A 23,725-nucleotide genomic window follows, 5' to 3' on the forward strand; every position below is an offset into this window, starting at 1 on the left:
ACTCAGTGAGAATGTCAACAAAGAAATGGAAAATATAAAAAAGAACCAATCAGAAATGAAAAATACAGTACTGGAAATGAAAAATTCATTAGAAGGACTCAAAAGCAGAGTAGAGGATACAGAAGAACAGATCTGTGAGCTGGATGAAAGACTAGAAGAAATTACCCAAGGTGAACAGGTAAAAGAGAAAAGAATTAAAAAGAGTGAGGACAGTCTAAGGGACCTCTGGGATAATATCAAGCACACTAACATCCGTGTTATAGGTGTCCTGGAAGGAGAAGAGCGAGACAAAGGGGCAGTGAATCTATTTCAAGAAATAATAGATGAAAACTTCCCTAACCTAAGAAAAGAAACAGACATTCAGGTATAGGAAGCACAGAGAGCCCCAAACAAGATAAACCCAAAGAGGCCCACACCAAGACACATCATAATCAAAATGTCCAGAATTAAAGATAAAGAGAGAATCCTAAAAGCCGCAAGAGAAAGTCAAGTTACACACAAAGGAAACCCCATAAGGCTATCAGCTAACTTCTCAGCAGAAACCTTACAGGCTAGAAGAGAGTGGCATGATATATTTAAAATGCTAAAAGGAAAAAACTTACAGCCAAAAATACTCTACCCAGCAAGGTGATCATTCAAAATGGAAGGAGAGATCAAAAATTTCCCAGACAAGCAAAAATTAAAGGAGTTTGTCACCAAGAAACTAGTGCTACAAGAAACGTTAAAGGGACTGATTTAAGAGGAAAAGAGAAGACCACAAATAGGAAAAATTATCTATTTCCATGATAAGAGGGTAATGGATACAAATTCACAAAAAAGAGGTTAGATATGATATCAAAAACATAAAAGGAGGGAAGAGGGGAGTTAAAGAGTAGAGCTTTCAGACAGAGATCAAACTAAAGAGACCATCAATTCTGTATAGAAGAAGAAAGGAACAGAGAAGGACTACTAAAACACTGAGAAAAAAAAAGTTAAAAAATGGCAGTAAGTACATACTTATCAATAGGTACTTTAAATGTCAATGTACTAAATGCTCCAATTAAAAGGCAGAGGGTAGCTGATTGGATAAAAAAACAAGACCCATATATATGCTGCATACAAGAGACACACTTCAGACCTAAAGACACTCACAAACTGAAAGTGAAGGGATAGAAAAAGATACTGCACGCAAATGGTAATGAAAAGAAAGCTGGGGTAGCAATACTCATACCAGACAAAATAGACTTTAAAACAAAAAAAGGTAAAAAGAGACAAAGAAGGACATTACATAATGATCAAGGGAACAATCCAACAAGAGGATATAACACTTGTAAATATCTATGCACCCAATTTAGGTGCACCTAAATATGTAAAGCAATTATTAACAGACATAAAAACAGAAATAGACAGTAACACTATAATAGTAGGGGACTTTAACATTCCACTTACACCAACGGATAGATCATCCAAACAGAAGATCAATAAGGAAACATTGGCCTTAAATGACACACTAGAACAGATGGACCTAGTAGATATATAGAGAGCATTCAATCCAAAAACGGAAGAATACAAGTTCTTTTCAAATGCACGTGGAACATTCTCCAGGATTGATCACATATTAGGCCACAAAACAAGTCTCCAAAAATTTAAGAAGATTGAAATAATACCATCTTTTCTGACCACAACGGTATGAAACTAGAAATCAACTACAGGAAGAAAATCAGAAAAGCAACAAATACGTGGAGATCAAACAAAATGCTACTGAACAACGACTGGGTCAATGAAGAAATCAAAGAAGAAATCAAAAAATACCTGGAGACAAATGAAAATGAAAATACGACATGTCAGAATTTATGGGATACAGCAAAAGTGGTTTGAAGAGGGAAGTTTATAGCAATACAGGCCTATCTCAACAAACAAGAAAAATCTCAAATAAACAATCTAACAATGCACCTAAAGGAACTGGAAAAAGAAGAACAAACAAAGCCCAAAATCAGTAGAAGAAGGGAAATCATAAAAATCAGAGCAGAAATAAATGAAATAAAGACCAAAAAAACAACAGAAAAAATTAATAAAACCAAGACCTGGTTCTTTGAAAAGATAAACAAAATTGAAAAACTTTTACCTAGACTCACCAAGGAAAAAAGAGTGAAGGCACAAATAAGTAAAATCAGAAACGAAAGAGGAGAAATTACAACAGACACCTCAGAAATACAAAAGATTATAAGAGAATACTATGAAAAGCTATATGACAACCAATTCGACAATCTGGAAGAAATGGATAAATTCTTAGAATCACACAACCTTCCAAAACTGATCAAGAAGAAGTAGAGAATTTGAATAGACCAATCACCAGTAAGGAGATCGAAACAGTAATCACAAACCTCCCCAAAAATAAAAGTCCAGGACCAGACAGCTTCCCTGGTGAATTCTACCAAACATTCAAAGAAGACTTAATACCTATCCTTCTCAAACTCTTCCAAAAAATTGAGGAGGGGGGGAAACTACCTAACTCATTCTACGAAGCCGACATTACCCTGATACCAAAACCAGACAAGGACAACACAAAAAAAGAAAATTACAGGCCAATATCCCTGATGAACATCGATGCAAAAATCCTCAACAAAATAAATACTAGCAAATCGCATACAACAATACGTTAAAAAGATTATACACCATGATCAAGTGGGATTTATTCCAGGTATGCAGGGATGGTTTAACATTCGCAAATCAATCAACATAATACACCACATTAATAAAATGAAGAATAAAAATCACATGATCATCTCAATAGATGCAGAGAAAGCATTTGACAAGATACAGCATCCATTTATGATAAAAACTCTGAATAAAATGGGTATGGAAGGAAAGTACCTCAACATAATAAAGGCCATATATGAGAAACCCACAGCTAATATCATCCTCAATGGTGAGAAACTGAAAGCTATCCCTCTGAGAATGGGAACCAGACAAGGGTGCTCACTGTCACCACTCCTATTTAACATAGTACTGGAAGTCCTAGCCAGAGCAATCAGGCAAGAGAAAGAAATAAAAGGGATCCAAATTGGAAAGGAAGAAGTGAAACTGTCACTATTTGCAGATGACATGATTTTATGTATAGAAAACCCTAAAGAATCCACCAGAAAACTTTTAGAAGTAATAAACGAATATGGTAAAGTTGCAGGATACAAAATCAACATACAAAAATCAATTGCATTTCTATACACTAACAACGAAGTAGCAGAAAGAGAAATTAAGAATACAATCTCATTTACAATTGCAACAAAAAGAATAAAATACCTGGGAATAAACTTAACCAAAGAGGTGAAAGAGCTGTACATGGAAAACTATAAAACATTACTGAAAGAAATTGAAGAAGACACAAAGAAATGGAAAGATATTCCGTGCTCTTGGATTGGAAGAATTAACATAGTTAAGATGTCCATACTTCCTAAAGCAATCTATAGATTCAATGCAATCCCTATCAAAGTTCCAACAACATTTTTCACAGAAATAGAACAAAGAATCCTAAAATTCATTTGGAACAACAGAAGACCCTGAATAGGTAAAGGAATCCTGAGAAAAAAGAACAAAGCTGGAGGTATCACACTCCCTGATTTCAAAATATACTACAAAGCTATAGTAACCAAAACAGCATGGTACTGGCACAAAAACGGACACACAGATCAATGGAATAGAATCGAAAGCCCAGAAGTAAACCCACCCATCTATGGACAGCTCGTCTTTGACAAAGAAGCCAAGAACATACAATGGAGAAAAGAAAGTCTCTTCAACAAATGGTGTTGGGAAAACTGGATAGCCACATGCAAAGAAATGAAAGTAGACCCTTACCTTACACCATACACAAAAATTAACTCCAAATGGATTAAAGACTTGAATGTAACACCTGAAACTATGAAACTTCTAGAAGAAAACAGGCAGTATGCTCCTCAACATCGGTCTTAGCAACATATTTTCAAGCACCATGTCTGACCGGGCAAGAGAAACAATAGAAAAAATAAACAGATGGGACTACATCAAACTAAAAAGCTTCTGTACAGCAAAGGAAACCATCAACAAAACGAAAAGACAACCTAACAATTGGGAGAAGATATTTGCAAGCCATCCATCTGATAAGGGCTTAATCTCCAAAATATATAAAGAACTCATGCATCTCAACAACAAAAAAACTAACAACCCAATTAAAAAATGGGCAAAAGACCTGAACAGACATTTCTCCAAAGAAGATATACAGATGGCCAACAGACACATGAAAAGATGTTCAAAATCATTAACTATCAGGGAAATGCAAATCAAAACTACAATGAGATATCACCTCAAGCCCGTCAGAATGGCTATAATTAACAAGACAGGAAATAACAAGTGTTGGAGAGGATGTGGAGAGAAGGGAACTCTCATACACTGCTGGTGGGAGTGCAAACTGGTGCAGCCACTATGGAAAACAGTATGGAGATTCCTCAAAAAATCAAGTATAGAACTACTATATGATCCAGCTATTCCACTGCTGGGTATTTATCCAAAGAACTTGAAAACACCAATGCATAAAGATACATGCACCCCTGTGTTCATTGCAGCGTTATTCACAATAGCCGAGACTTGGAAGCAACCTAAGTGCCCATCAAGGGAAGAATGGATAAAGAAGATGTGGTATATATACACAATGGACTACTACTCAGCCATAAGAATCGATGAAATCCAGCCATTTGTGACAACATGGATGGACATTGAGGGTATTACACAAAGTGAAATAAGTCAGAGGGAGAAGGTCAAATACCATATGATTTCCTTCATTAAGTAGTAGAATAATAACAACAATAAACAAAAACACAGAGACAGAGATTGCATTGGTGGTTACCAGGGGCGAAGGGGGGAGGGAGGAGGCCAAAAGGGATAATTCGGCACATGTGTGTGGTGATGGGTTGTAATTAGTATTTGGGTGGTGAACATGATGTAATCTATGAAGAAATAGAAGTATAATGATGTACACCTGAAATTTATACAATGTTATAAACCAATGTTATTGCAATAAACAAAAAATTAAAAAAATATATAGAAAATAATAAAAATGAATGAACCATAGCTAAGCACTTCAGAATTAAAAAATCTCAAAAACAATGGTGAGCAATAAAAAGCAAGTTTCAGAAAAATATGTAAAATATGATTTTACTTATATACTGTTCTAAACCATGTAAAACAATACCAAATAATATACAGATAGATACTATTTATGCATCTTCACATAACAGTAGCAAATTTGGAAGGCAGTATGAGAAGTGTTATAAGTAAAAATTATACAAGGGGCTTTATTGAATCTATTTTGTTTCTTTAAAAAAAATAAAAGAAGCATATGTAACAAAATGATAAGATTTGACAAAGCTGGGTAGTAGATATACAACTGTTGGTCATAGTATTCTCTGGACTTTTCACTATGTCTTAACATTTCATATTTCAAAGAAAAACCTTTGAATTATGAAATAAAAGCCTTTTTTCTGATACCAGGTCTGCCATTAACTGGCTATGTGACCCTTAGCAAAACCTAAGGGCTCTCTGGACCTCTGCTGGCTCATCTACAAGATAAATGTGTTGAACTAAAAGACCTTTAATTTTCCTTGCACTATTAAAATTGCAGATTATATTAATTTTTTAAACCTTGAATTAACAGCCTATTTTGATCCATTACTCTGGGAAGAATTCAGAATATCTTCTTGTACATGCAAAACCACCAATAGAGTCATGTGGCCTCAGATAATTAGCTCAGCTCAATAAATACAAACTAAACTGTGGGTGGAACAGGGCCTCATTCCAAGATCATGAAAGCTCTGAAGTAAGGATGTTCTAAAAGGTCTTTGTGACTAAGAAGACTGTTTATATATTCTAAAAGTGAAAGAGCCACAAAACAAAACTAAAAAAAAAAAATAGTCATCATCCTACAGAAAAAAATGAGAGCAATATCCTTATGAATGTTTTATATAAATCTGCATATACCCTTTTTGTTTGTTTGTTTGTTTGTTTGTGAGGAAGATCAGCCCTGAGCTAACATCCATGCCAATCCTCCTCTTTTTGCTGAGGAAGACCAGCCCTGAGCTAACATCTATTGCCAATCTTCCACCTTTTTTCCCTTTTTCTCCCCAAAGCCCCAGTAGATAGTTGTATGTTATAGTTGCACATCCTGCTAGTTGCTGTATGTGGGACGCCGCCTCAGCATGGCCGGACAAGTGGTGCATCAGTGTGTGCCTGGGATCCGAACCCGAGCCGCCAGTATGGGAGCGCACGCACTTAACCACTAAGCCACGGGGCGGGCCCCTGCGTATATCCTTAATAGGACCCAATGCACAGCCCAGTTTTCTATTCTACCTTGACACAATTGATGGACAACTGTGATAATTCGAAAAATGTGGCAAGCAGTGGTTGGCAAAGTACAGAACTAAATTGGTGCCATTTTTCTACTATAGACACAAAGAAAAGTCTCAGTCTTGATTAAAGGGACATATTAAACCTAAAGACTAAAATGAGTTTCCTTAATAGATTCATGCATTCAGCAGCAATAAAGTATCATTCTTCTTTCCCTCTAGGTGCATTTTGTGTTCTTAACTCTTTTGATTCAAATTACTGGGAGAAAACAGAGATCTTTGGCTACAGAATATATTATGTCTAAATGTTTCCATACACAGTATATGAATAACAAAGCTATTTATATTAATCTTTCAGCTTTTCAGACCCTCTGACATATAGAACTCTAGTTCTAAAATGTGTTTTATGCTCCAAATTTCCTGCAAATTAGTCTATAAAGCCAAGGAAACTGAGTTCTTTGGAAATAACATAGTGGTTTCCTGGAGAGCTTTCTACAAATAGCCATACGCTTGCACTTGATGAAAACAGCGTAGCGTGCTGTTGGTCACGTAATAAAATTTTTTCATGGTTAATAAATTTTTTTTTAAGAGGCACCAGACTTAAAACATTATTCAGTGAGGGCATAATTTATGCTCATCTTGTCACAGTGGCTGAAGATCTTGAGAGAATTTGATGAGTAGCCCTCCACCTGTGAGTTTAAGAGTCTAAGTCCCTTCTGCTCTGAAAGAAATTATCCATGATGCTCAACTTGCAACTCTACTTAGGAGAGGAACACCCTGTGTTGAGGACCACTGAGCTCCCCTCTTCAGAGCAGTGCTGTGCTATTTCATTAAACATTTACTCAGTGGGCAGTGCAAATACACAGCATCATATAGCCCCTGATAAGAATGTGAGGGGCAAAAAAACAGACTGAACAGCTGACATGCCCAACTTCCTGCAATTGCAGCCGTTTATAATTATCTGCCCAGCATTGCATGTGTTCAAAGCAAAGCAGTCATAGTACGGTAGTTAAAAGCATGGGTTGTACAGTTGGCTACTTGGGCTTAATTCCTACCTTCACTACTTACTAGTGGTTGATCTTGGATCACTTACCTAACCTCTTTAAGCCTCAGTTTCCTCAACAGTTCCTCAACCCTAAGTTCTCACTGCACAATTGCTATTATCAATTGTTTCTACAGTTGATGCAATATCTAAAATATATTCATATCTATTCACTTCATTTCTATAATTACACTCTAAAATTGACTGTACCTATTACTTCCATTCGTATCCCATAGATAACCTCTACTCCCTCTCCAGGACTCTGACTCCTTCCCAGGCCAAACTCCTATACCTCCTTTATGGGAATAGTCAGAGGAAAAACTTTCCTCCACCACCACCACTCTGCTATGATTGGTAACACAGCTGAAGAGAGAGTTTTAGGGAAGAGAAATGCCTAAGGTGAATTCAAGGTGAATTTCCTCTAAATATTCTTTATTTCCTCTGTAAAATCCCTGGCAAATTCTTTTTTTTTTTAATTAATTAATTTTTTAAATTGTGGTAAAAAAAATACATATCATAAAATTTACCATCTTAGCTATTTTTAAGTATACAGTTCAGTAGTGTTAAGTATATTTCCATCGTTGTGAAACAGATCTCCAGAACTTTTTCATCTTGGAGAACTGAAACTCTATGCCCATTAAACAACAGCTCCCCTTTTCCCTTTCCCCTCAGTCCCTAGTAACCATTATTCCACTTTTTATTTCTATGAATTTAATGACTTTAGAGACCTCATATAATTGGAATCATGGAATCATACAGTATTTGTCCTTTTGTGACTCAATTCTCTCTTTTTTTAAACTGTCAAGAGCTTTAATAGCTACCAGTTTTTTTCTAAGTGGTATAGGAGGTTATTCATAATTGAAATAAATCAACTTGAAATATCAAGATTATCATTAATGCATGATCAATTAAAATACATAATTTGAAGTTTATCCATATAGAAAAATATATTCCCAAAATTTAATCTTTCTATTAGGTTGGAGGGCACAGAAATAGCCCATGGTGTACATCAAAGATTAAACTGTTTCCTTGTCCTTGGAAAATTCTACACTGCCCTCCTATATTTTGTACAGGAGGCTTCTTGCGGGAGCATGGGGAGGATGGTGCTCAAACAAGAGAATGAATATATGAATGGGCACCTAATATTTACATTATATAATTAAAGGAGAAGTACACACCTTATACCTTTTTTATGGCTCCTTCCTCCATGCTTTCTATCACAATGCCTATCTTCACAAATATTTGTCAAATAAAAGGACTAAGATCATCATAGGAAGAAGAACAGAAAAAGAAACGTGATGGTAGTGGCAGAAATAATGGTAGCAGAAGACACAATAGGACAAGGCAGTTGTAGATTATAAAGGGCCACATGACCAACCAAAGTAAAGCTGACTTCAACACACAGAAGTCCCTTACACCCTGGGTTATGGCAAGGGCAGGTGTTGATTTAGCTCAGGTCAGCAGGTGATCAACATATTCTTTGGATGCCCTCTTTCTTTTCAGCAGCCCCCTCTACATTCAATTCAACTCCGCTTCCAGGCCTGCCCTCCTGGATCTTGTACCTTGTGCAACAACACTCTGACTCCTCAAAGCATTTTGAAACTTCCCATCCTCTGTGACATCCCTCAGCACAATGGAGGATGGCAGACCTTCAAACCACAGCCGTACAGGTGACCTCTCTAATATACAAGTTTGCTATTAATAGAGGAATGCCTTGGTTCCATATTTGTCACCACAACATTTTATCCTCTTCTAATGTGTAACTACTCATTGAACATCTGAATAGCGTAAAAGAAGAGGTGAGGTTAATGGTTTTGAAAGATAAAGAGCTAAATCTTTCCTCCTGTTGCCGTTTACCTCTCTCGCCAGACAGTGAACCCACACTCCCTCCAGATACTATTATGCTTCCTGAAGAAGGCAAGATACATCTCAACAAAAAGATTTCTACTCTATTTGTTGGAAGCGTGGGTAAAAAACTCAGGGTAGAGACCAAAGATAAAAATATAAATCTAGGAGTCATCTACCTGGAAACGACTGCTGAAAGTCTGAGAGGAGAAAAGCATTCCTTCCACTCATGCTTCAATAAAAGATGAATAGCAAGGGTTGTGTTGGTTCACAGGGCTGAATAATAAGCATTCCTTCCACTCATGCTTCAATAAAAGATGAATATCAAGGGTTGTGTTGGTTCACAGGGCTGAAGAATATCCCAGTTGGTGGTTCACAGCTCAGGTCAGTGCAAATCCTATCAAAGAAAATAAAATACATATGACTGGTGCCTGCCTTAGAATGGATCATAACACATTGCTAAATTTCTTCAACCAGATATATGTCAGAAATTAAAGCTAAATCTGGGTGAATGTTTCACAGACTTCTGGCTGAGAGGGGGCGCTTCCATGCTGTCTGGTTTCTTTGAGTTTGTTGGGTTGATATAGAGAAAGTTGTTAGCCCTGCTCATGCTTACTCTAACTTGGGGTCCAGATTTCTGCCATCAGTGCTGCAGTGAGTCATTTTCATCCTGTCTGATTAATTCAGTAGATGGTTGACCTAGTGCCTTGTGTATGCTGAAGGTGTGCTAAATGAATGATGAATCTGAAGCATTTATGGTCTTTGCAGTCCTCTAATGGATTTTAAAAGTGCATTTGCATGGTAAATAAGGTAGTGGTTTAAGTTATCTTCACAGTTTTATTCTCAAACACAATTTTAGCATAGGTAAGACAAATGGCAGTAATAGAATGTGTTAGAAAGAGGTCTTTTATACCAAATATGGTCTTTTATCCTTACCACTTGAATATTTGATAGCTTGACATAATCATAAGAAGGTTGTTAAAGTGAATAATAATAGTTCTGCTATATTGGGTTTTTTAAAGAACATTCTAATTCCCTTAAAGCTTCATCGTAAATGTATCTCTATGCACAATATGTCAAGTAGTATTTATGCATGTGAAATATTCATCACAATATTGGGTATGTAAACATAAATATTAATGAAGTAATACAGAAACAATTTTATTGATTAAAAGTTATCTTCCCTTCCAAGGATATATTCATTGCCATCATTATGCCTATTTAAACGACTATCATCACTACTGAAACCACAAAATAGAATGTTAAATTTTGAAAACATGTCTATATCTTAACCAATTGACTGTGAATGAAGTTACCAGCTTCTTACTTAGTGTGAGCACATTTGTGGGCTTGTTTTGTCATTCCATTTGATTTCAGCTTGTTTTTAAGACTTCCTTATTGCCTCCTGCTATAAAGGCAGCTGTATTCCCAAATGTGTTCGACTTCAAAGTTATGTTGTAATTCTTCTAAGAAAAAAAAAGATGTAAATAAGACATAGGTAAAAGAAATCCTGGTAAAAAGTCAAATGGCATGAAGATGTTGCTCAATTAAATATTTGCATGAGGATACTATTGAGAGTTCTGAGTACATTTCAAGACCCAGAAAACAAACTACATTAAATATAATGGAACCAACATAATTACTTTCATGACTCAGAGGCAGAAGTTGAGTAAGTAAAAATAAATGGAAAACCACACCAAGATATAAATGCTATTAAGATATTGACATTGACATTCTCACTATTGTCTGTAATTGAACAATTATGTATATATATAATATTCACATAATCAATTATAAGTGAAAATTAATAAATATAAATTAGAAAAACTAAACATGAGTTAAAATCCTTAATCTTATTAACAAGCATTGTGATCTGGAGCAGGTTATTTAACTTCTGTTTGATTACCTGTAAAATGGGGATAATCAAGTCTACCTCACACAGTAGTAATAAAGACTACAGACGATGCATGGAGAGCACCTGAATCATGAGATTCTTAGTTGTAAAACACCAGAAACCAACTCTAACTAGTTTAAGCAGAAAAATATTATTTAATGTTTTTAAGCAACCACGTGAGCTACAGGAGGACCAGAGCAACAAGCTTAGAGGCTACCGAGCTTTAAATCAAATTGTAGACCAACTGGAGACAGCACTTTGGAGACAGCATTGCCATTCCCACTGAGTATGGACATAGTGGTTTGCACTGACAACATCAGTATTGCTGAGCATAGGATGCAAGCATTAGAACCTCTGTCACTGCCACCTCTGGGAAACTGGATGTATCTTCTGTCCACCAAGTCGGAATGGATTTTGTACGGCACCTGCATCTAGCAGAGAGAAAGCTTCAAACACTGGGATGGGTGTGTCCGACTGGCAGAGCCTGGGTCACGTATTTGCACGGAGCCACAATGAAGCTGGAGAAATGGGTTTCTGGTTTCCATAGTGAGAAGCCTACTTACTGGGTGGAAATTCTCCCAAATTTAAAAAGGATAAAAAGAGGAGAAGCCAAAATGTATGGAAAATATCCATTATAATCCAATCTTTTGACATCTCAACTTCCTCATATACTCTTCTTCCTTGTATAAACTTTCAAGCAGCTACATCCATTACTGTATCCAGCTCTAAGTCCAGGATCTCTGGGGTATGCTTTTCCCTCCTTCACTTCACAATCCCATCTTGAATAACATGTAACCTATGGATTATAAATATCACCATCAGCAGACTCTATAAAATTATAGGGGACAAGAAGAGGATAAAAAGAGTAAAATAGGTATATTTGAGTACATATATTTGTCACATCAGTCCATTTTTCTTCGTCTCAAAGCAATAGTTAATATTTATGATTTTTCTTTTACAATGTACATCACATGTTTTTGTCCTTAAACCAGCAACACAGCTGGCTGTTGTCTTCATCTGATGAGGTGATGCCAAAGTTTATTCCTGAGGGATCTGATTCTGTGGCAGCCCTGCCTGAATGAAGCTGCTGTAGTCTTTCATTAACATTTACCACTCACTGTGCATGGAAGTACTTCAAGGCACTCCAGAGGATCCTCGGGTTACACACATACTCTGTCCTTTTCTCTCTGTTCTTTCATACTCTGTTGTTTTTCTCCAAGTAAAGAAACCACATCTGGAGCAGCAGCTGTAACAGGAGTCATTATTTGACTAAATGTATGACAATCTGCTCACATTCTTAAAGTGCATCTGACTTCTGTATAGGCCAAATAGGTGAATTGAACCAGAATGTGGTAGGATAATTGCTTGATTAGCTGAAAGTTGATGAGGGCACTCATCTCTGTAATCCTAGAAGTGTGCAATTGCTTTCATTTACTATTGTGGTACGGAGAAGCAATTCTAGGGACTTCCAGTTGGTCTTTTCTACAATAAGAACCCTCAGTCCACAAATCAATAAGCCAATAAGGGGACTCTGCTAATTACTGAATATGTCTATCCCAATTCTGGATTCTGTAACTGGGAAATTAACCAAGAGGTGGATTTGTGGACTCACTGGACCCACTGTGAGATGGACCTGAACCAAAACTTCATTAATCATCTGACTTCCATAAGCTTCCACTCTGACTGATGGACCACAGTGGTAGAGAATAGCCACTACAAAGCCTTTCAAGGATCCTGCTTTTCCCCACGTTGATGGATTTTCAAAGTCCTTGGTGAAGGGTATATTCCCTAGGCCAATCTGGGAGTCATAGTTAAGGGGTAGTCAAGTAGTTTGTACATAATAATTCCCATCTCCCTAAGCTTTTGCATTCCTTTGTCTACAGTCCACCAAGGATGTTCTGGCATCTCATCTTCATTTAATATATGAAATTGTTGGGTCTAGATTTCAGTCAAACAACCAAGAAAATTGTTGGAGCCACACTCAGCTGCTTAAGTTAACACATTGATACCAGAATCTCTGGATGACACATTCACCTCAATAAATTCAGTCTAATCCAACATAATATTCTTTCTACCCTGGTCTAATACAGTTAGGATTCATTTCCATACATATTCACTATGTTTCTGCCAATACAAATTGGCAAAATCTTGCAATTTTTGACTTTTATGGTCCTTCTCTGAGACATCTTTTGAACCTGCCTCCTTGCAACTTGTTTGTATCTGAGTCCTGTTATCGGTCTAGAAACTATGAAAGACAGGGAAGGTGAGTTTAGCAGGATCAGCATTTCTCTGTAAGACCTCAGGAGAGTTTATTACAGATTCATCAGTTAAGGCAAAGCTAACTTCCTCAGACAAGGGAAGAAGGATGTTGCTACTGGGAAGGGAGGCTCAGAAGAATCTGAAATAAGCCCAGATGTCCTCATCTCAATCTTCAGGGTTCCACTCTTTCCCAGTTAATGCCCTAACTTTAAAATGCAATATCTTATGAGACCATGAATTCAATTTGCATTGTGATTCAGCTACCTGTAGGATCTAGACCATGTGGTACATGAGATACATATTTGTTTCAGGGCCATCATGAAAACTTTCTGTGTCTTTACCTAAACCTTGACCTGTAAATATAAAGGGCTGATTCCATGATTTTCTTTGTCTAAGTTCTCCAGCATGCTGAGAAGCAACAAACTCACGTGCAAATCTTATAGTTTTTATTCCCATGATAATTCTATTGCAGCAACTACCTGTCACCCTAGTCTTCTATCAATATTTGACTGCAGGTGACCACAGTTTGATCATTTAAGTATCTATTTGGCCACTTCCTGTCATGGATTACTAGACTCCCATTTATCACTTACAATGGGGTCATTAATGCCTTTAAATCTACTCAGATCAGAGAACTAATTCCAGATTCCCATGAAATTCTATTTGTCAGTGAAGCAGAGCCACAATTGGTATTACTGGAATAACAGTTTTAAAATAGGAATTATGGCCTACAGGAATGCAGGGGGTACTAGGAAAATAAAGCTCTGGAAGGAGGAATCTAGAAGAGAGAAATAGTCACTAATCACTTTAGTCTGAAGTACTGGCATGGGAGGAAAAGCCAAACATGGGGAGTGGGGGGAGTCCAAGAAGCCTCATGCACCGAGACCCAAAAGGAATGGCAAGGTGGGAACTTATGGAGGGGTCTGTGGAGGCCACAACCACCAGGGTGTTAGAGCTTCGGAGAATGTCTGTGATGTCCCCACAACTGCGATTTGTGCAGAGCACTGTGGAAGCTGCAATGTCTGTGGAAACCAATGCACTGACCAAGCTGCACCATCTCATCATCTCACAACCCTCCAGTAATAACAACTCTCACCTCATCTCCTCCTCCAAAACTTTTCTACAACATTCTCATTGGTAAACTTTAACTCAGAATTCAGAAGGGATTGGTGATAGTAGAGCCAAACCAACAACAACCAATCCAGCACAGAAGAAAACTATCCTGTCTCAAAAGTGGCATCAGGAGAATTTATAACCTCAAGCCAAGCCTCCCAAGAATCTTTGAATGAACTTATGCTACTTGTGTTGGCTAAAAATCTAGTTGGAAATTTGATTTAATGTAATCTTTGGGGAGTAACATTCACAGAAACCTACAGAAGTAGACACAACCTCTCCACTCTCAAGCTATAGCTCTTCGTGACCCGTCAGCCTCCTGCACTGGCCAAACAAGTGAGATAAATGGAGATTATTTTGAACATCACTATCCCTCTATCTTTCAAGTCGTTATGGCAGTGACTTCTGCAATTTTCTCTAGAGATGTGCTATTGCTTTTGGGTTTCTATTTCTATAGGAAGGGGGAACTCTAATGATTTCCACTTAGCCCTTAGTATTCTCCTTACTCCACAGACCACGGTGCCAGTCTGAGAATTCTGCTTGTTGCTGAAAATGTAACTCAGAAGTTCCCAAACTTCCTTGGTAGACTGTATCATTGTTGTCACATAATTTCTACATAGTGTCTTTAGACCAAAAGAAATACCTAACAGTTCTGTTGATTAAGTAGATAAGTTTAAACAACTTAATAAATAGTTCTGTCCTAAAAAATTAGTAGCTGTTTGAAAAAATAGTATACCTTATTGAAATAAAAAAGTATTTTTATTTCATTCATGAATAAACAAAACCATTTACTAATGGGATATGTACATCTCTAGGGCACTCTACAATTTCTCAGATCTTGGAATCAGATTAGAAAATGCCATTCTCATTTCCTATTCCATATTAATTTTTCACATAATATTTGCTTTTTATCACAGCAACTGCCAAAAATCCAGCTTTGCAAATATATTACACTATCAAAAAATATAGCACAAACTAACGAAACTTTGAACTACCTTGAGCTGGTAGTTCTCATGATGTCTAACAGATGTCAAGTATCACTGTGTTTCCCTCAAAAATTTAAAATGTCCTGCCATACCTCTGAGACTCAGAATGCTTAGCACACAATTCAGGAACTACAGGTATAATCAGCACATAGAATAGGCCAGTCTCAGGGTGTAAACATGAATAAATCTTATTTTCTCTCACTGACTCTTTGAAATTTACTTACTTGGAGAAATTTTCTCCTGTTGCTGAAGTGTTAACTCTGATTCAGACACTGTTCTGAGCATGTTACAACTAGCATGTTACAACTCTTAACTGATTTAATCTTCATAATTCAAGGTAGTAGCTACTATTACTATTCCTAATTTACAGATGATGAAACTGAAGCACAGAGAGGTTAATTAACTGGCCCAAGATCAACACAGTTGGTAAGTGGTCAATCTGGGATTCAATCCCAGGTAGTCATGTGGTTCCAAAGTCTAATGCTTTTAGTCATCACATCAAGCTGCCCCTTTACTATGAAGTCACTACTTCTACCTCTTTCAAGTGGAGACAGTAACACCACCACCAACACTGGGCACTGAGAGTTATCACTGAAACCTCTGCTTTCTCAGGAAAATGCAGAGGCAGCAATACCTACTGCTATGCAAGCAGAATGTAATTTGTTTGGCACCTTTTTCATTCACCACTAGCTTCTGACTGGTATAGCCTACGTCAAATGGTCAAATTCTTGCACTGTATGAAATGAAAGATGGGAAAGAGATTTATATTTCTATAGTGGGATATAGGGGCTTGAGTTGGAATCACCCAATATAAGAAAGTCATGAATGTCCAGGAAGAATGGCAAATGTCTTCTGTAGAGCACATAATACTGTCTTGCACATATTTAGAGATATACATGAAATATTGGCAGTAATAATTATTGCCAGTAATTATATTAAACAGGCAATGTGTGTTCTTACACGGTGTCTAGATTTTATTGTAATGAATCTACATTTATTTACGCCCTCAACTCCACAAAATGAGTCTTCTGTCCATAATTCTCACTAACTCATAGGAATATGTGCTATGTTGTTTCTTCCATTAACATTCACCAGGCCTACACTGTCATAAACTAAAAAAAAAAAAAAAAAAAGATATAAAAATACATCAACCCACATGCTTTTGAAAAAGAAAAAAAGGTTTTCTCTCCTCCCCATGGTGATTCGCTCTCCTCTAACTTTTCAAAATGTTGATCTAAATATAGGTTTAAATGACTTCTCAGAGCATAATGTACTACATTCCAAGATATTATAGACATGTTCATGTTCTCCTCAAATCCATTTTAATGGAAACTGGCCTAAAATTTAAGGCTATTAGACATAGGAGATAATTTTAAGTTTTAACTTATCTTTGCAGTTGGTGACTCAAATCTTAAAGAAAAATCATACCGCGTCAGAAATAACAGAAGAAGTAAAATGTTTGGGTGTGTTTATGCGTAAATATACCCACACTAACTAGAGAAAAAGAGAGACCAAAAATGAAAACAGGAAAAGGAACATTTTATTGTAAGGCTTCATGAAGCACATTACTGAATCAGACCAAAAGTTCAACCAACTTAATATTCTGTCTCAACAAGAGCAGTAACAGTTCCCTCTATGGTGCGGTCCATTTGCCAGACCCACTTGAACTTAACAGATCTTACATTAAAAAGTAGGCAGAATACTACCTATAGCAAAATGTTTTCACATCCATTCAAATACCATTAATTAATTAAAAATCAAAGGATTATTAAGACATTAAAAAATGGCTCTAAAGTCACTGAGAGCATCACGTGACTCTTGAGAAACAGCACTCAAATGCCCTGAGAATGTCTCAACCACTGCTTATGGCAGTCTGCTTCCTGTAGGTTGGATGAAGGAGCAGCCTAAATAATTTCAAGAGATTTTATAAAGAGGCAAGGGGTACATTTATTTGCTTTTCTCCCGGGGGAAGCAGCTGTATACAGAGCTACCTACCACTCACGGTGACACTGCTTGAGTAGAAATGGTGACCTCGACCTCGGCAGAACCAGGTTGCCCCAACAATTCTTTTCACAACCTGCTTCTCACCACTGTCTTCCATCTCCAGCCTTTCCTTCTCCTCCCCGACTCTGTCCCACGTGATACCCTTGACCTACCCAGATCCTTCCTCCACAGTGCCACCCTAGATCCCAACTCACTTGCTCCCTTGCTGATTCCTCCAGCACACTCTTCCCTTGCCCACCCCCTAATCAAAACCTGTTTTTAGAACTGCTCCTTTAGGAGTTTACTCTCTGCTCTTCTAGAACAATTAAGTGATCAATACATTAATGAGGGATAAATTGTCAGTGGAAAATAACGCTCTGGTAAATTATTCCTCTAGGCCAGCTGCATCCTAAAATGGGATGCCTGACTCTCCATATGGTCTTCCCTGATTCCCCTGGGTGAACTCTCTTCATCTATTATCTCTATTATACAACTTAAATGTGACATTTTTCTATCTTATACTATAAAATTTATGAGCATGTCAATCTCCACTTTTAGATTATAAGATATGAGAGGACAGCACAACAGATTTTATATCCCCAAAACATCCAGCAATGACACCATTGAATTGTGTCACCTCTAAGAATAAAGCCTGATGGAGGAAGCAGGCTTTTCAGAGCACACAAGTCACACTGCATAGGACGCCTCCTACTCCAGCTTTGCATAAAACCCCCTCTGGAATTAGGCGATCGGCGGACCGGCCAGTGGGATTCCCTCCCTTGCCTCTCTCTTTCCTCCACGAGCCCTGTTTACATTTACATCTACATCCAGCAGATGGGCTCTTCAATGTTGGTGTGACGGGGGTGGGGTGGGGGGGGGTGGGGGGGGTGGGGACGACACAGTGAGAGAGAGAGGATATGCAGCAGGTAATAAGGTCCTCTACAAGAGAAGATTTCAGGGAAGAGAAAAGAGTGAGAGGGATGATATTCTACAACTTTTCTACTTCTAGGAAACTATTGAAAATGACCTAGAGGAAAGTGGATAAACAAGTGCTATAGAAAGGACCAAAGCATTCCTCAGCACTCTCACGTTGTTTAGTGAGACCATGTCCAAGAGGCTGTTGAGGAGTGGTTTTCCTGGCTGTGAGAAATGATGTGATAAGAAATTACTCCCCCAGAGCTGGTCAGCCACTTAACCCAGGAAAATAAAATGCGCAAGATTCTAACAGCACGGCGTATCGTATCATGTTAATATGCAGAAGGGATGGCTAAAATGATACAGTATGCTAATAAATTTGAGAAAATCCCATTATTAAGAGATATGTTTCTTTCCATTCAGACAAGTGTCTTTGGAGAAAATATTCACATTGTAAAATTAAAGCTACCAGATCCAAAGACAAGATACAGGTAGTTAATGGGATCAAGAATGGAAAGAATGAGAAAAAGAGGAGATGAAAAGAGAGGAGGAAGAGGAGGAGGAGGAAAGAAAGACTCTAGAGTGTCTTTAAGCATTTAAAATATTTCTAGGAGCAGGGATTATGTTTCAGACACATGCCTGTCATATTAATAATTATTTTGAACCGAAATTCCTCTTAGCAAATGCTACAAACTTTGAAAATATAATCTGCACCTGGGGTAAAGACCAGCCTCCTGCTTTGAAAATGCTGAAAAGGGGGTCAGCTTTCCTACTGGGCTACTAAGTGCAGCAAAGAGACACAGAAAAGATACCACTCTGCCCACAGAGGTCCAGCATTCCAGAAACCTTTGTAATAGAAGATGTAAAAAAAGAAAATATGTCAGGAAAGCTCTCAGGTCGAAAGGCAATGAATACAACTTGATATTCTAAATAAACAATCTATCCAGAGGTGGGAGGAGAGCCAATTAGCAGGGAATTTATTCATTCATCCTTTTAGGCATTCATCCATTAATCCATGTATCCTTCTTTTCACCCATTCAACAAGTATTTGTTGAAAACCCTCTACCTGCCGGGTCCTGGAAATACTGTGCTAAATAAAGCAAACACAGTCACGGAGCATATATTTCTCATTAGATAGTAGGCTTTTGCTTTTACTCCAAGAAAGATTATGGAGAAATAATATATTTTGGTCTTGTCATTAAATGGCAGAGTACAGCAGACACTTGATGAACCCCCTCAGGGATGTTAATTGGACTTGGTGTTACTAAGAATGCAATAAATTGATGTTGCAACAGAGTATACTGTCATTAATTACAACTGGCCTCCCTCATAAATATTTCAGACAACATTCTTCAGCTGAAAAGGAAACTAGGGGAACAGAATTTTAGAATACAAAATTTCATAAACTGAAAGATATATAAAGGGGATTTATTTCCTATTCAGTCTCAAGCAGATGATTCATATGAATGTCAATGGTAACAGAGAATTACCAAACTTTGTTCTCTGTCTCTAAGGATTTTACATTTTAAAAGTTGAGTTTCAAAATAAGTGGAAACCTCAGAAGCCTTTAAAAATTATAAATAAGCAAAAACGAGAATATGTTTTGCAAACATTCAGGTTGTCACGACACCCTTCACATACTGCTTTCCAGCCACACTGCCTCTCAAACTGATTTTAAACCTCATATACACTTTTCATTTCATTGAGAATTTATTGTCAAAAAATGTAATGTATTGAACCCTCAGATCAAGTCTGTCTACTAAATGAAGCTTAAAATCTAGGGCCAGAAAGTGCTCATTGGTCATCTTTAATCTGAAATTCTAGCAGTGAAGACAAATGTGGTTTCTCTGAATACCCTCCCTCCTAGTTTTAGCTGGTTTCCAGTCATCTATCCAAGCCTACTTTTCATAGCCCTAACGTGGTGCTTTGTCATCCCTTACACAGGCTTCCCCTACTCCCACCTCTCCATCTTTTCCTGCACTCCTCCTCGCATTTGGAGGGACCCATCCCTCCCTCTCCACACATCCAGTTGAGTCATGACCTTCCTTCAAGGTCTAACTCAAATACTACTGCCCACGGACCCAAGGTCTGTCAGGTTAATGATGCCGCCTCTACTATCTTTGAATTCCTGTAGCACTTGTACTTTTACTCCGCACTTGGACGCTTGGCCAAATATTGATAGCCTCTGTTCTTTGAAGAGGAGGAACTGTTTCAATCAATTAATGAAATATTATAGTACAGAAATACTTGACCAACACTTACACCTAGGTTTTAGAAGGAAAGTGAAAGTCCTCTTTCTTGCTGTAAATGCCTAACTTTTCTCCACCCTCCCCATTTTTAAAACTCTAACTTCAGAACACAACAGGAAACACTGAACCTAAAAGGTAAAGGGTCCTCTGGCCTTCCTTGTTCAAGTCATTTGTCCTTGTTCCAAGTATGATCTAACTTAATCATTGAATTATTCAAACTAAACTTGCCCTGGGAAATTATGAAATAAGCGAAGTTTGCCTACAGTGCATCTCACCTTTCCTTTTTCACCTAGACTCTAAGCCACTCTTTCTTCTCAGTGATCTAAAAGCGGAATACATATCTGCTGTCAAAGTCAGGTAAGCTCATCCACTCTACTGAGTGTAGTCTTGAGCCAAGGATCAGGGGAGGTTCTCTTCTCTTTGCTGGGCCCCAAGTTAGTTAGTAATTTTTTGGATAACAGTGAGCAAATGTTCAGATCTCCACTAGAGCGACATTAGGCAGAAAGAGTTTTCAATAAAATCACTCTATTTGCTATCAAAGGTGGCATTAAGGAATACTAATAGCTACAATTATCTGAACACTTGCATAAGATAGCTCATTTAATCCTCTCAACCCTTTAAAAGCAGATCCTACTTCTAATGGCTATCCACCCTTGCCCCATACAACCCCAGTCTATTCACAACACAACAGAGTGACTTTTTAATACCCTAAGTCAGATTATGTCACTGCCCTGTTCAAACACTCTCAGTGGTGCCCAGTCTCTCTGAGGGTAAAAGCCAAAGTCTTTCCAATGGCCTACAAGATCCTCCAGGATCTGGCCCTCTGTTCTCTCTCTGACTTGACTTCCTACTACTCTTTCCTCCTGTGCTCACTCTGACCACCCTGGCCTTCTTGCTGTCCTTCAAATATAGAAGAACCCCCCGACCACCACCACCAGGGTCCTTGCACTCGCCATTTCCCATGCTCCAATGACAGCTTCCCAGAGAGACTATCCTTTCAAAAACTTCAACACCCATCCCGCCCCCACAGTATTCCCTGTTGCTTTATTCTGCTCTATTTTTCCTAACAGTTATTATCATCTTTGATAGTATTTTATTTATTTGTTTGTTAGGGTTTTTTTTTTGGTGAGGAAGATTAGCCCTGAGCTAACCTCCGTTGCCAATCCTCCTCTTTTTCCTGAGGAAGATTGTCCCTGAGCTAACATCTGTGCCCATCTTCCTCTATTTTATATGTGGGCCACTTGCCACAGCATGGTTTGATAAGTGGTGTGTAGATCCACCACCAGGATCCAAACCTGCGAACCCCAGGCTGCCAAAGCAGAATGCACACTTAACCACTACGACACCAGGCCAGCTCCTGTAGGCTTGTTTCTTTAGTAGGTTTTGTTTATTGTTTCTTCCCCCTACTCAAGAATGTAAGCTCCACAAGGACCAGGGTTTTTGTGTTTTGTTCACTTGAATTCCTAGCGTTAGAACAGTGCCTGGAACACAGTAGGCACACAGCAAACATCCACTGAATGATTGTATTGAATGATTGTGTGGAAGAAACTGAGGTACAGAGAGGTTAAGACATTTGTTCAAGGACACACAGCTGATAAGAGGCTGAAATGGGATTTAAACCATCTCTGCACAATCCAACCTCTAAACAACAGCAGAGGGACTGTCTAGGGCTGAATTCCTCAGCAGCAGACCCTGAGGCCAGGATTCATTTACAGGTGGTTTGTGAGGGAAATGTTCCCAGGAGGAACCTATAAAGGAGTGGGGGGACGGGCAGGAGAGGAGGGAGTCGAGAAGGGTGAGATCTCCAGCAAAGTCCTGGAGAGTATAGCTTTTGCCTGACCCCACAGAGCATGTCTGGAGTGTAAGTCACACCCCAACTCACAATAGTCCTAGTCAGACTCAAAGCAAGGGAGCGAGGCTTTAGTGGCCCCTCACTTGGCAGTCATTGGTCAAGGGCTGGGGAATGGGCAAGGCGCACATTCTCAGGCACTTCCTGCCCGTTCTGTGCTTAAGGGCAAAGTTGTTCCACTAGCCTGACAGCAGCTGGGGATTAGAAGCTGGGTATCAGAAGGGAAAGCACACCACAGGGCAGGAAGCTGGGGTGGGGAGTGGACACTAACATGTCTGCTACAGTGGTCTTTCAATGTCCTTCATAATGCCTAAGATCATGCCCCAACTCCATATTGTGGCCTAAGACCCCACATCATCTAGACCCTGTCAACTATTCAAGCCACATCTTGTGCCACAATTCCATGGCTCACTGACCACAGGTCCTTTGCACCTGTTGTCCTCTCCTTCTAGAACACTCCTTATCTAACTCTACACGACAGTCAGCTTTTGATATTTCACAGGCAGCCAAAATATCCTCAAAGAAACCTTCTTTAAGCACTGAACCATCACAGTTTTTATTTCCTAAAACGTACTTATCACAATCTGTAATCATTTTTGTTTCATTAGTTTATCTATCTGTTTATTTATTTTTTGCTTGTTTTCTGTTTCCCCACCAAAATATAAGCCCTATCAAGGTAAGGACAATGTCTATCCACTTGCAATATCCCTAGTGCCTAGTACATTATAGGGGCTCAAAATATCTCTTGAATGAAAAGAAACACTGGGAGAGAAATCACTAACCATGCAAGATCACAGTGGCATCCACCTAAATGGATAAAATGGCATCCACCTAAACTTTGGATAAAAAGTTAAATTTATCCAAATATTGAATGAGGCTGGAAAGATGAATTACATACTAGTTTGGTTAGTATTGTGACTTTTTACATGATAAGTTTAGCATCAGAGAAACCCAGCCTCTCTTCACCCTCAGAGAAGACATCACTTTAGATACAGTAAGTGAGACTACAGGCTAAGATTGAGAGCTAACAACAGAAAGGTTTCATTAGCCCATAATTTTGCTAGATTAGTTAAAATTACCCAGGCACTTCAAACAGAGGCAGCCCAGAAGAAAGTATAGAAAAACCTATATTCTTCAGCATCCGTTGACTTTCCCATTTCTCTCTTTTGTGAATTGGAAGACAGTGCACCAAATGGAATGGACAAGTCACATTTTTATCTTTTCTTGTATCAACACTAGA

This window comes from Diceros bicornis, chromosome 3 (assembly GCF_020826845.1).
Source record: "Diceros bicornis minor isolate mBicDic1 chromosome 3, mDicBic1.mat.cur, whole genome shotgun sequence".
Lineage (NCBI taxonomy): Eukaryota > Metazoa > Chordata > Mammalia > Perissodactyla > Rhinocerotidae > Diceros > Diceros bicornis.